Here is a 15,217-nt window from a genome sequence, read left to right as displayed (position 1 = left end):
AAATAGAGTTGTGCTAACCTGGTGTTCCATCGCTTCAGCTGTAGCTTGCTTCAGTTTGTCTTTGACTTGCTGAGATTTGGCCAGTTTGAGTAGCTCTTCCACCTCACTGGCAGAGAAACCGGCCTTTAGGCCTGCCTGAGCACAACATAGAAATCCAGTGTGAGTGCACACAACTTTGTTTTAGCTTTATTTTACACAGGAAATATTTGCAACAAATAGTAAAGAAAGGGGGAAAACAATTTTTCAAAGCATTATGGGGGAAGTTTGAGTAGATGCTACAGAAAGGAGTGAACGTGAGTGCATGAAGCCATGTCCACTAGGTGACCATGATGCATATGAAGCCATGTCCACTAGGTGAGGATCAGTGAACAGCATCAAAACAACACTTAGTAAAGAAACCCACACTTCCTGGTACTGCTGAATAAAATCTGTGGCCTGGTTAACACACGAAAACTCCTTAGCCACAAACCTGACAAAAATCTAGTGATAGATGAAAACATTACTAGATGTGAAAATTGAAAAGAAAAAAAAAACTGACAATAGTAAAAAAAAAAAAAAGTTTACATTAAATAACTGTATTCACTCATTTTGAATTTGATGCCTGCAACACGTTCCAACTTCAGTTGCTCAACAGTCCGGGGTCTCCGTTGTCATATTTTGCACTTCATAACGCGCCACACATTTTCTTACATTACTAGATGTGAAAATTGAAAAAAAAACTGAAAATACTAAAAAAAAAAAAAGTTTACATTAAATAACTGTAAAGTTATTATAGGATATAGGCTACAGTATTTGCCAGTGTTCTTGACAACAGAGAACAGATGGTCATCCAAGACAATGAAGTTCATTCACTTTTGGTTCTGTTTCCTGTACTCTGGCGCAGTTATTTGTAAACTGCTTCTGTTTTTTTCCTTTCAAGTAATTTCAAAAGGTTATGGTCATTATACTCCTTCTAAAAAATCATTCCAAATCATTTGTCTAACAGCCATCATCACTGTTGATCTGCTGCCACTGAAAGAGTTATAATGCATTTGTGCTAGCCAGCAAAAGAAAGCAAAGTGTTTCTCATTTTCATTCCCATTAAAATCATTTGTGAAGTCTTGGATTTTGACAACTGATTGAATTGGTTGTAGTCAAAAGTACCACTTTCTGCTTTTTTCCTCAAACCAAAAGTGCCATTTTTGACCATTTTTAGGCAAAAAAAAATTCTCATCTTCACGTGGTCACATTTACTTGTGAAAAACAATATTGTCAGGGCCTCCCAAGTGGCACAACCACCTAAGCCTTGGACTTTTCATGTGGAAATGAGCCTCTATTACTCAGCATGATGTTTGTAAAGAAACCCCCACAAAGCAAGGTCCCTAAAGAAATACTTTGCTGAGTTTGTTGTAGAAGAACTTGACTGGCCTGTCCTGATTACAACATTATCAAACATCTTTAAGATTAACTGGAATGCCAACTACCTGCCAGGCACCATCGCCCAATAGAGAATAGACTTACAAGGTAGACACTATAAAGTGTATACAAGAGCAGAACGTTAGCAGCCAGTGACTCCTCTGACACCTGGCTTCAATCAGCCCATGTTATATACTTATCTGCAGGAGTATGGGGAGGGAGGGGCAACAGTGGTCTGATCTGAGGAGTAGAGCAGGACGTGCCACAGGTGTGTGCTGACTGTACCTCTGAAAGAGATGCTGGCTCAGTAATATCCTGGTCGGTACTCCAGATTCGCTTCCAAAGCTCTCTAGACACTTTCTCCACCAGACTATCTCCCACCTTCTCCTTCTCTGAGACAGCTGTCACAAACCGCATAGCATTGAGAGAGCCTGAGAGAGAGAGAGAGAGAGAGAGAGAGAGAGAGAGAGAGACCCTTCTCCTTTCCATCAGTGTTCACATTAGAGAGGTGATATTAGATATGAAATTAACCATTTACTAATGATACTAATGATAGCTAACATATTCATTCTGATATTATTAAGTATTTTATTGATGTGTTAATGTGACTCAGGAATTGGAACAGTAAGGACTAATCACTATTTCACCATGTATCAAAATATCAAAAATTCTGTATCAATAACTTTATATCAATTAACATTTTAAGTAATGTTACTTGATCTTTCATCAAGAAATTATTAGGACAAACATTTTTCTGTTCTTGCTGTGTAATGTTGATGTAATGCTACCAGAGTACTTTTAATGTATTCATTTCCTGAATTAAATCTCTTTATAAATTCATTAATTAAGCATTGTTTATAATTATTTAATCTTCTTTGTGACCCTTACTGTACTGCTGAAAACATATCTACCTTTACTAACACTTAATAAATGCATAAAAGCATCATGCACTAGATAGTTAACCCTTAATTAATGTTCTACATAATCCTCACTGTAAATTAAAAAAAGTGTGAAATAACACTTCATTAATGCCTAAGAGTGCTTAATATTACTTAAGATTAGTTAGCTTTGTTTAATTCACATAGTAGCCCATTTCACAAAGTTTAAAAAACATACTCTTTAAATAACATTTAAAAACCTGATAAAAATGTTTAATAAGCATTATATAAACACATACAGGCCTTAATTATTTATATTTGTTACCCTTATTGTAAAGTTGACAACATATCCCCCACTAGAAATACTTTACAAATTCATAAATATTCATAATAAAAATACTTTAATCACAATTAACCATTAATTAATGATGTATGTAATCTTCATGAATATGAAAACATAACTATTTAAGCTATTCAATTGCACTGACACCTTCAGAAAAGAGTAAATTAGCGCAATTCATTCAAAATACATAAATGTGAATGTGAAGACCTCACAATGGGCTTTAATATGTTTTTTTTTTTTTTACTGCTCTTGCACAGTAATGAACAGCACAAAAAGGCACCATAAGAGCTCAACTTCCTGAAATTATATACAGTACAAATTGTGAAAACAGACACTTAGCGACACAGACACCGCTTCCTGGATCAGGGCCCCCTTCCTGGATCAGGGCCTTGTCATGGTGGAAGGGGTTGTGTGGTCTAGGGATCTTTAGAGCTAAGTCGTCGGGAGCAATATGCTCCTGGTAGGGTCTCCCAGGGCAAACAGGTCTGGAGTGAAGATCCAGACTAACACAATCCAAAAAACCCACCATGAAAAACGGGCACCGAACAACGTGTACCCTGCCTGGGATAGGGTCACCGGGACTACCCCTGGAGCCAGGCTCAGCGAGTGCCTGGTGGCCAGGCAGCCCACGTAACCCGGCCGGGCTCAGACCGAAGAGGCAATGTGGGGGGACCATGTGGGCCCACCACTCACAAGGTCCAACATTTGGGAGCGGTGCAGTGCTGCACAGGCAGTGGGAGACTGCAGGGGACCCTTGGCAGCCTAGGCCCTCACGGCAGAAACTGGCTCTTGGCATGTGGAATGTAACCTCACTGGGGGGGAAGGAGCCAGAGCTTGTGCGGGAGGTTGAGAGGTACCAACTAGATATAGTTGGGCTCACCTCCACCCACAGTGTTGGCTCTGGAACCAAACTCCTTGATAGGGGTTGGTCCCTCTCCTACTCAGGGATTGCACAGGGTGAGAGGCACCGGGCGGGAGTGGGGATACTCAAGAGTCTGCAGCTGGCGGCCGTGCAGTTGGAGTTTGTCCCGGTGGATGAGAGGGTCGCCTCAATACAAATTAAAATCGCAGAGAGGAAAACTCTGACTGTTGTGTGTGCTTATGCACCAAACAACAGGTCAGAGTATTCTGCCTTCTTGGAGCGAGTGGGCGGTGTTCTGGAGAGGGTCCCGCCTACAGACTCCATAGTCTTACTGGGGACTTCAATGCTCATGTTGGCAATGACCGGGAGATGTGGAGAGGCGTGACTGGGAAAAACGGCCTGCCCGATCTAAACCCGATTGGTGAATTGTTATTGGACTTCTGTGCCAGACATGGATTGTCCATAACAAACACCAAGTTCGAACACAAGCATGTTCATAAGTGTACATCGTACCAGAGCTCCTTGGGTCAGAGGTCAATGATCAACTTTGTTGTCGTTTCATCTGACTTGTGACCATATGTTCTGGACACTTGGGTAAAGAGAGGTGCTGAGCTGTCAACTGATCACTATCTGGTGGTGAGTTGGATCAGATGGCAAGGAAAACTGATGGATCAGACCTGGTAGGCCCAAGCGAATAGCGAGGGTGTGCTGGGAACGACTGTCAGAGGCACCTGTTCGGAATGATTTCAACTCACACCTCCGGTAGAGCTTTTCTCATGTCCCAGAGGAGGTAGGGGACATGGAGTCTGAATGGACCCTGTTCAAAACCTCCATATTGGAAGATGCCAGGCATAGCTGTGGCCAAAAGCTTGTGGGTGCCTGTCGGGGTGGTAACGCAAGAACCCCCAGGTGGACACCAGTGGTGAGGGAGGCCGTCAAGCTGAAGAAAGATGTCTTTAGGGACTGGATGGCCCGAAGGACTCCCGACTCAGCAGAGAGGTACCGACAGGCAAAAAAGGTGACAGCCCCAACGGTGGCAGAAGCAAAATCCAGGGCGTGGGAGGAGTTTGGCGAAGCCATGGAAAAAGACTTTTGTTCGGCTTCAAGTAGGTTCTGGACAACTGTCCGGCAACTAAGGAGTGGTCAGGGTGGCTGCGCCCAAGCTGTATTCGGCAAGGGTAGAGAAACTCTGACTTCAAATGAGAAGAAAAAAAAAAAACACAACACAAAACCAAACATAGACACAAGGGACCAAAACCAGAGACAGAACTAGACAGGGACAGGACATGAAACACGAGGAACAGAAGAAGGAACAGGTACAGGAAACAGGCCAGACAAAGAGACAGGAGCAGACACCAAAACAGGAGACAAGGCAGGACGAGGAGCAGAGAACACGGAACCACAGAAGCCAAAGGCACAGAAACAGGAACAGAAACAGATGGAGAACACGGAACAGGAGCCGAAGGCACAGCCACAGAAACAGGACTGGAAACACAAACAGACTGAAGACGAAACAAAGGCTGGGAGGGAGGACAAGGAGAAACAACAGAAAACGCTGTACGAGGGACGACCGGAGGCACAACAGGACGAGGACAAAAACCTAAGACAGAGTACGCAAAAGACAGTGGAACAGGAACCAGAACAGACAGAGTCACAGAAATTGACACACAGACAGACACAGAAGGAGAGACTGGAACAGGACCCACAAAAGGAAGGGGCATAGACACAACAGACAACACCAGGAACAGAGTAAGGCAAAAAACGAAGGAACAGAATAAACAGGGGACACAGAAGCAGACACAGAACAGGAGGCCCACAGGGAGCAACAGGCAAAGACAGAACAGGAGACCTACATGGAGCAACAGACACAGGCAAGGGCGGGAACAAAGGGGCTGCGACAACCTTGGAGGTAGACGGGCCTGTAGCAAAGTCCTCGGAGGCAGGTGGGCCTGCAGTGATGTCCTCGGAGGCAGGTGGGCCTGCAGTGACGTCCTCGGAGTCAGGCGGGTCTGGAGGCGCGGCAACAGGCTGCAGGTCCGGAGGCGCAGCGACAGGTGGCAGGTCCAGAGACACGGGCATGCCACACGGTGCGGCTCCGGGAACTGGCATGCCACGGGGTGCGGCCATGGGATCAGGAACTCAGGCGGCGTCCACAACGCCAAGAACGAACTGCTGCAAAACTGTGGAGGAACAAACGGGACCCTCTTGGCCGCCCCCAAGGCTCACCCAAGCTATGGGAAGCTCACAGTTGCGCTTGAGAATGAGCTGAGTAACCCAGAATGGGTTAACTGAATGTTCCTTCCATCTCACCTCATCTTGTGCTACAGGTCACTCCTCCCTGCAGCACTGCTTAAGACGGGTGGACCCTAGGCACTTACCTGGGATCTCTTCATCATTACACAAAATGTTATTGTCCTTGACCTTTTTTTGGGAACGACGAGATGTCTGTGTACCCTCAGTGCCAGGGGATATGCTGTCTCCGGTTTGGCAGCGTTGGAACATGTCTAACTCGGGCTGTTTAGCAACAGCCGGAGTTTCAACCCAACGGAACAACCACATACCGGAGTCTCGCTTTCTTGCTATGTCCTTGGTCAGCTGGTCTTTCTGTAATGAGGGGGAGCGATGAGGAGGCGGACGCATACGCTGAGAGAAGCGAGATTTATTAGGGGTAAATCCATTCTCAGGGTCAAGACAGTCCAGGGTCATACAGCCAACACTCATGGAACGGGGAACAGACATGACAAAAATGAACACAGGGTAAACAAACAATGGAGGCCGGAAGAACAAACAACAAACAATACAAACACTTCAAACAATACCAACAGCACAAACAAAGACCAGCAAACTCACAGTGGAACACACAGGGCTTAAATACAGGTAACAACGAGGGATAACAAGACACAGGCGGCTAACCAGACACAGGTTGAAGTAATTAAGGGCAGAGTCTGAAAAAAGGGGGCAGGTAAACAAAAGCACAAGGAGGAGTGGGAGGGGCCAATGGTGACAAGGGCAGCTAGTCTAACTGCTTTTTACAAAAGGGAAGCGAGTCCAACCGTTTCTCACAAAAGGGCAGCGAGTCTAACTGCTTCTTACAAAAGGACAACTAGTCCAACTGCTTCTTACAAAAGGGCAGCTAGTCTAACTACCTCTTACAAAAGGGAAGCTAGTCTAACTGCTTCTTACAAAAGGGCAGCTAGTCTAACTGCTACTTACAAAAGGGAAGCCAGTCCAACTCTTTCTTACAAAAGGGCAGCGAGTCTAACTGCTTCGTACAAAAGGACAACTAGTCCAACTGCTTCTTACAAAAGGGCAGCTAGTCTAACTACCTCTTACAAAAGGGAAGCTAGTCTAACTGCTTCTTACAAAAGTGCAGCTAGTCTAACTGCTACTTAAAAAAGGGCAGCTAGTCTAACTGCTACTTACAAAAGGGCAGCTAGTCTAACTGCTACTTACAAAAGTGCAGCTAGTCGAACTACCTCTTACAAAAGGGAAGCTAGTCTAACTGCTTCTTACAAAAGGGCAGCTAGTCTAACTGCTTCTTACAAAAGGGCAGCTAGTCTAACTACTTCTTACAAAAGGGCAGCTAGTCTAACTACTTCTTACAAAAGGGCAGCTAGTCTAACTGCTTCTTAAAAAAGGGAAGCTAGTCTAACTGCTACTTACAAAAGGGCAGCTAGTCTAACTACTTCTTACAAAAGGGCAGCTAGTCTAACTACTTCTTACAAAAGGGCAGCTATTCTAACTGCTTCTTACAAAAGGGCAGCTATTCTAACTGCTTCTTACAAAAGGGCAGCTAGTCTAACTACCTCTTACAAAAGGGAAGCTAGTCTAACTGCTTCTTACAAAAGGGCAGCTAGTCTAACTGCTACTTAAAAAAGGGCAGCTAGTCTAACTGCTACTTACAAAAGGGCAGCTAGTCTAACTGCTACTTACAAAAGGGCAGCTAGTCTAACTGCTACTTACAAAAGGGCAGCTAGCCTAACTGCTTCTTACAAAAGGGCAGCTAGTCTAACTACCTCTTACAAAAGGGCAGCTAGTCCAACTGCTTCTTACAAAAGGGCAGCTAGTCTAACTGCTTCTTACAAAAGGGCAGCAAATCTAACTGCTTCTTACAAAAGGGCAACTAGTCCAACTGCTTCTTACAAAAGGGCAACTAGTCCAACTGCTTCTTACAAAAGGGCAACTATTCCAACTGCTTCTTACAAAAAGGCAGCTAGTCTAACTACCTCTTACAAAAGGGCAGCTAGTCTAACAACCTCTTACAAAAGGGAAACTAGTCTAACTGCTTCTTCCAAAAGGGCAGCTAGTCTAACTGCTTCTTAAAAAAGGGAAGCTCGTCTAACTGCTTCTTACAAAAGGGCAACTAGTCCAACTGCTTCTTACAAAAGGGCAGCTAGTCTAACTACCTCTTACAAAAGGGAAACTAGTCTAACTGCTTCTTACAAAAGGGCAACTAGTCTAACTGCTTCTTACAAAAGGGAAGCTAGTCTTACTGCTTCTTTAAAAAGGGATGCTAGTCTAACTGCCTCTTACAAAAGAGCAGCTATTCTAACTGCTTCTTACAAAAGGGCAGCTATTCTAACTGCTTCTTACAAAAGGGCAGCTAGTCTAACTGCTACTTAAAAAAGGGCAGCTAGTCTAACTGCTACTTACAAAAGGGCAGCTAGTCTAACTGCTACTTACAAAAGGGCAGCTAGCCTAACTGCTTCTTACAAAAGGGCAGCTAGTCTAACTACCTCTTACAAAAGGGCAGCTAGTCCAACTGCTTCTTACAAAAGGGCAGCTAGTCTAACTACCTCTTACAAAGGGGCAGCTAGTCTAACTGCTACTTACAAAAGGGCAGCTAGTCTACTGCTACTTACAAAAGGGCAGCTAGCCTAACTGCTTCTTGAAAAAGGGCAGCGAATCTAACTGCTTCTTACAAAAGGGCAACTAGTCCAACTGCTTCTTACAAAAGGGCAGCTAGTCTAACTGCTTCTTACAAAAGGGCAGCTAGTCTAACTGCTTCTTACAAAAGGGCAGCTAGTCTAACTACTTCTTACAAAAGGGCAGCTAGTCTAACTGCTACTTAAAAAAGGGCAGCTAGTCTAACTGCTACTTACAAAAGGGCAGCTAGCCTAACTACCTCTTACAAAAGGGAAGCTAGTCTAACTGCTTCTTACAAAAGGGCAGCTAGTCTAACTGCTACTTAAAAAAGGGCAGCTAGTCTAACTGCTACTTACAAAAGGGCAGCTAGTCTAACTGGTTCTTTAAAAAGGGCAGCGAACCTAACTGCTTCTTACAAAAGGGCAACTAGTCCAACTGCTTCTTACAAAAGGGCAGCTAGTCTAACTGCTTCTTACAAAAGGGCAGTTAGTCTAACTACTTCTTACAAAAGGGAAGCTAGTCTAACTACTTCTTACAAAAGGGAAGCTAGTCTAACTGCTTCTTACAAAAGGGCAGCTAGTCTAACTGCTTCTTACAAAAGGGCAGCTAGTCTAACTGATTCTTACAAAAGGGCAGCTAGTCTAACTACCTCTTACAAAGGGGCAGCTAGTCTAACTGCTACTTACAAAAGGGCAGCTAGTCTACTGCTACTTACAAAAGGGCAGCTAGCCTAACTGCTTCTTTTAAAAGGGCAGCAAATCTAACTGCTTCTTACAAAAGGGCAACTAGTCCAACTGCTTCTTACAAAAGGGCAGCTAGTCTAACTGCTACTTACAAAAGGGCAGCTAGTCTAACTGCTTCTTTAAAAAGGGCGGCGAACCTAACTGCTTCTTACAAAAGGGCAACTAGTCCAACTGCTTCTTACAAAAGGGCAGCTAGTCTAACTGCTTCTTACAAAAGGGCAGTTAGTCTAACTACTTCTTACAAAAGGGAAGCTAGTCTAACTACTTCTTACAAAAGGGAAGCTAGTCTAACTGCTTCTTACAAAAGGGCAGCTAGTCTAACTGCTTCTTACAAAAGGGCAGCTAGTCTAACTGCTTCTTACAAAAGGGCAGCTAGTCTAACTACCTCTTACAAAAGGGCAGCTAGTCCAACTGCTTCTTACAAAAGGGCAGCTAGTCTAACTACCTCTTACAAAAGGGCAGCTAGTCTAACTGCTACTTACAAAAGGGCAGCTAGTCTACTGCTACTTACAAAAGGGCAGCTAGCCTAACTGCTTCTTACAAAAGGGCAGCAAATCTAACTGCTTCTTATAAAAGGGCAACTAGTCCAACTGCTTCTTACAAAAGGGCAACTAGTCCAACTGCTTCTTACAAAAAGGCAGCTAGTCTAACTACCTCTTACAAAAGGGCAGCTAGTCTAACAACCTCTTACAAAAGGGAAACTAGTCTAACTGCTTCTTCCAAAAGGGCAGCTAGTCTAACTGCTTCTTAAAAAAGGGAAGCTAGTCTAACTGCTTCTTACAAAAGGGCAACTAGTCCAACTGCTTCTTACAAAAGGGCAGCTAGTCTAACTACCTCTTACAAAAGGGAAACTAGTCTAACTGCTTCTTACAAAAGGGCAACTAGTCTAACTGCTTCTTACAAAAGGGAAGCTAGTCTTACTGCTTCTTTAAAAAGGGATGCTAGTCTAACTGCCTCTTACAAAAGGGCAGCTATTCTAACTGCTTCTTACAAAAGGGCAGCTATTCTAACTGCTTCTTACAAAAGGGCAGCTAGTCTAACTGCTACTTAAAAAAGGGCAGCTAGTCTAACTGCTACTTACAAAAGGGCAGCTAGTCTAACTGCTACTTACAAAAGGGCAGCTAGCCTAACTGCTTCTTACAAAAGGGCAGCTAGTCTAACTACCTCTTACAAAAGGGCAGCTAGTCCAACTCCTTCTTACAAAAGGGCAGCTAGTCTAACTACCTCTTACAAAGGGGCAGCTAGTCTAACTGCTACTTACAAAAGGGCAGCTAGTCTACTGCTACTTACAAAAGGGCAGCTAGCCTAACTGCTTCTTTTAAAAGGGCAGCAAATCTAACTGCTTCTTACAAAAGGGCAGCTAGTCTAACTACTTCTTACAAAAGGGCAGCTATTCTAACTGCTTCTTACAAAAGGGCAGCTATTCTAACTGCTTCTTACAAAAGGGCAGCTAGTCTAACTACCTCTTACAAAAGGGAAGCTAGTCTAACTGCTTCTTACAAAAGGGCAGCTATTCTAACTGCTTCTTACAAAAGGGCAGCTAGTCTAACTACCTCTTACAAAAGGGAAGCTAGTCTAACTGCTTCTTACAAAAGGGCAGCTAGTCTAACTACTTCTTACAAAAGGGAAGCTAGTCTAACTGCTTCTTACAAAAGGGCAGCTAGTCTAACTGCTTCTTACAAAAGGGCAGCTAGTCTAACTGATTCTTACAAAAGGGCAGCTAGTCTAACTACCTCTTACAAAGGGGCAGCTAGTCTAACTGCTACTTACAAAAGGGCAGCTAGTCTACTGCTACTTACAAAAGGGCAGCTAGCCTAACTGCTTCTTTTAAAAGGGCAGCAAATCTAACTGCTTCTTACAAAAGGGCAACTAGTCCAACTGCTTCTTACAAAAGGGCAGCTAGTCTAACTGCTTCTTACAAAAGGGCAGTTAGTCTAACTACTTCTTACAAAAGGGAAGCTAGTCTAACTACTTCTTACAAAAGGGAAGTTAGTCTAACTGCTTCTTACAAAAGGGCAGCTAGTCTAACTGCTTCTTACAAAAGGGCAGCTAGTCTAACTGCTTCTTACAAAAGGGCAGCTAGTCTAACTGCTACTTACAAAAGGGCAGCTAGCCTAACTGCTTCTTTAAAAAGGGCAGCAAATCTAAATGCTTCTTACAAAAGGGCAACTAGTCCAACTGCTTCTTACAAAAGGGCAGCTAGTCCAACTGCTCCTTACAAAAGGGCAGCTAGTCTAACTACCTCTTACAAAAGGGCAGCTAGTCTAACTACCTCTTACAAAAGGGAAACTAGTCTAACTGCTTCTTCCAAAAGGGCAACTAGTCTAACTGCTTCTTAAAAAAGGGCAGCTAGTCTAACTGCTACTTACAAAAGGGCAGCTAGCCTAACTGCTTCTTACAAAAGGGCAGCTAGTCTAACTACCTCTTACAAAAGGGCAGCTAGTCTAACTGCTACTTACAAAAGGGCAGCTAGTCTACTGCTACTTACAAAAGGGCAGCTAGCCTAACTGCTTCTTACAAAAGGGCAGCAAATCTAACTGCTTCTTATAAAAGGGCAACTAGTCCAACTGCTTCTTACAAAAGGGCAACTAGTCCAACTGCTTCTTACAAAAAGGCAGCTAGTCTAACTACCTCTTACAAAAGGGCAGCTAGTCTAACAACCTCTTACAAAAGGGAAACTAGTCTAACTGCTTCTTCCAAAAGGGCAGCTAGTCTAACTGCTTCTTAAAAAAGGGAAGCTAGTCTAACTGCTTCTTACAAAAGGGCAACTAGTCCAACTGCTTCTTACAAAAGGGCAGCTAATCCAACTGCTTCTTACAAAAGGGCAACTAGTCCAACTGCTTCTTACAAAAGGGCAACTAGTCTAACTGCTTCTTACAAAAGGGAAGCTAGTCTTACTGCTTCTTACAAAAGGCAAGCTAGTCTGACTCCTTACAAAAGGGAAGCTGGTCTAACTGCTTCTTACATAAGGGCAGCTAGTCTAACAGCTTCTTACAAAGCCTGGGGCTCAACTGCTTCTTACAAAAGGGCAACTAGTCCAACTGCTTCTTACAAAACGGAAGCTAGTCTAACGGCTTCTTACAAAAGGGCAGCGAGTCTAACTGCTTCTTACAAAAGGGCAACTAGTCCAACTGCTTCTTACAAAAGGAAGCTCGTCTAACTGCTTCTTACAAAAGGGCAACTAGTCCAACTGCTTCTTACAAAAGGGAAGCTAGTCCAACTGCTTCTTACAAAAGGGCAGCAAGTCTAACTGCTTCTTACAAAAGGGCAACTAGTCCAACTGCTTCTTACAAAAGGGAAGCTAGTCTAACGGCTTCTTACAAAAGGGCAGCGAGTCTAACTGCTTCTTACAAAAGGGCAACTAGTCCAACTGCTTCTTACAAAAGGGCAGCTAGTCTAACGGCATCTTACAAAAGGGCAGCTTTGGACATGGTTTAAGTAGAGATACTGGGGGTTGGGGGGGAAGGTGACAATCAAAACGTTGGGGAAGGGGGGAAGTTGGTCTGGAATCAGGGGAGACCCCAGGGTTAAGGTGAGGTTGTTTTCACATCAGGAGGAACAGTACAGATAAAACACCAAAAGTTTCTGGGTGTCGTTGATATATGGCTTTTGCGCTGCATGGCAGTTGCACTTTTAGATGGAGTGACGAACTGTGTTCACTGACAGTGGTTTTCTGAAGTGTTCCTGAGCCCATGTGGTAATATCCATTACAGAATGATGTCGGTTTTTAATGCAGTGCCGCCTGAGGGATTGAAGGTCACAGGCATTCAATGTTGGTTTTCTGCCTTGCCGCTTACTTGCAGAGATTTCTCCAGATTCTCTGAATCTTTTGATTATATTATGGACTGTAGATGATGAAATCCATAAATTCCTTGCAATTGCATGTTGAGAAACGTTGTTCTTAAACTTTTGGATTATTTTCTCATGCAGTTGTTCACAAAGTGGTGAACCTTGCCCTGTCCTTGATTGTGAACGACTGAGCCTTTCAGGGATGCTCCCTTTATACCCAATCATGACACTCACCTGTTTCCACTTAACCTGTTCACCTGTGGAATGTTCCAAACAGGTGTTTTTTGAGCATTCCTCAACCTTCCCAGTCTTTTGTTGCCCCTGTCCCAACTTATTTGGAATGTGCTGCAGGCATCAAATTCAAAATGAGTGAATATTTGCAAAAAACAATAAAGTTTATCCATTTGAACATTAAAAATCTTGTCTTTGTAGCGTATTCAATTGAAAATCAGTTGGACAGGATTTGCAAATCATTGTATTCTGGTTTTATTTATGTTTTATTTATGTCCCAACTTCATTGGAATTACAGTTGTACATAAAAATGGTGAAATAGTGATTAGTTCTTACTGTTCCAATTCCTGAGTCACATTAACACATCAATAAATAATAATAACTTAATAATTTCAGAATGAATATGTTATCTATCAGTAGTATCATTAGTAAATGGTTAATTGAGACATTATTTAAGCATTTTTATAATGATTAGAAAACCACTTAATACTATCTAATATAATGTTCATTCTCAATTCTGTCATTGGGTAATGATTAACTAAGAAATTACTTAATCATTTAGTAATGATTATAAAACCAATCACATGCTATTTATCATTAATAACATTAGTTAATGTTCAATTAGGCTATTTGTAGTCATTTATTAATGAATATAAATTACTTAAAATCTAAGTGGTTTTCAGAAGTGTTCCTGAGCTCATGCAGTAATTTCCTCTATAGAATCATGTCTGTTTTTAATGCAGGGCCCAGAGATCATGGCCTGCAAATACTGGTCCCAACTTTTTTGTAAATGGGGTTGTATTATGCTACAGCACATCAAGAATAAAAAAGGGAAAACATGCCCTCAAACAGATAAGGAACCCCAACCTACTTCCCCTACTGTGTTGCCACTGTTTGCTCATTTTGAGCAAGCACTGCTCCTCAGAAAGAGAGAATACCTTTCTCAAACATGGCCTCAAAGGGGTTCGCGGGAAAGCGCAAAGGTATATTGCAGTACTTGGCCTGCCGGTCCAGGTCTGTGGCCATGTATATAGCCTTATTCGGAACTTCTGCAGGTGATGTGTTACCTGGAGAAGCAGCATTACAGTGAGTATAGATAAAATCCCCAAATGACAGACAGACAGAAATACACATTTGACAGGAAAAATCAACAGTTCATAAACAGATCAGTATAAGAAAAAAAAAGACTGGAAAAAATCTGCTGTAGAATACAACATTTATGAAAAAAATCATCAGCTACGCTTTATACTTCATAACACCTTTATAACACAATCACACGTTATGCATTGTGCATTACAAAAGATTTCCATACTTAAAGGAACAATATGTAATACTGACAGCAAATGTTTAAAATGGGTACTGCAGTCCAAACTCAAAATATGTGGACAGAGCTGTCTGTCCTCCGCCCCTCCTCCCCACCCTCAAAGCTCACATGGGATGCCAGGTTGAGGACACTAAACCTACACAAATGAGCACAACATTAAACTTTGACAATAACAAGCGACAACGAGTCACTGTAAGCTGATCTGTTAATGTATGTCTGCAATGTTTTTACTGCTTTCAAATTACAAACCAGCTCATGTGGATTTTTTATAACTCTGTCAATGTTAACTAGATGCATGAGTGTAACAGGAAAATCTGAACAAGGAGCTGTCGAATAAGAAACCAACTTCAGCCTCATCTGCCTTAAAATCCAGATGCCCATGAATCGCAGGGTCTGAATGTAAATACCTGAATGTTGATACTATTTAAAATGCCCAACATTACTAGTAGCCGTGACAAATCAGCTGAAGTTAGCTAACTCTAGTTGAAGCTCAATGCTTAACTGCTCTGGAAAAAAATAACCGAACTCAGCACCTGTCTTAAAGTCCTTCTAGGCTTTATGTTCAGTATTTACTTGTGTTTTACTCTGGTCTCTGGTCGTGGAGCTTTTTTAGAAGTATGCAGAGGCTTTTAGATTGGGATCCAGTTCGTTGTTCGCTTGAAGTGTCAAAATGGTACTGGGAAATGGGCAGTGGGTGGGATCCCAGGCCAAAATACAGAGTTTCTGCTCCGGTACAGAAATTTGAAAGGAGAGCAAATTGGCTGTAGCAGTGGTGTCAGAGAAGCC

At 42.8% G+C, this 15,217-nt stretch overlaps 1 pseudogene; it reads right to left on the bottom strand.

The window, feature by feature from the left end:
- The window catches only part of LOC108426620, a 32,004-nt pseudogene that overhangs the window by 381 nt on the left and 16,406 nt on the right, over nt 1-15,217 (bottom strand).

Source organism: Pygocentrus nattereri, chromosome 3 (assembly GCF_015220715.1).
Source record: "Pygocentrus nattereri isolate fPygNat1 chromosome 3, fPygNat1.pri, whole genome shotgun sequence".
NCBI lineage: Eukaryota > Metazoa > Chordata > Actinopteri > Characiformes > Serrasalmidae > Pygocentrus > Pygocentrus nattereri.
Note: the sequence above shows the minus strand (reverse complement) of the source record. Positions and strands in the feature narration are given on the sequence as shown.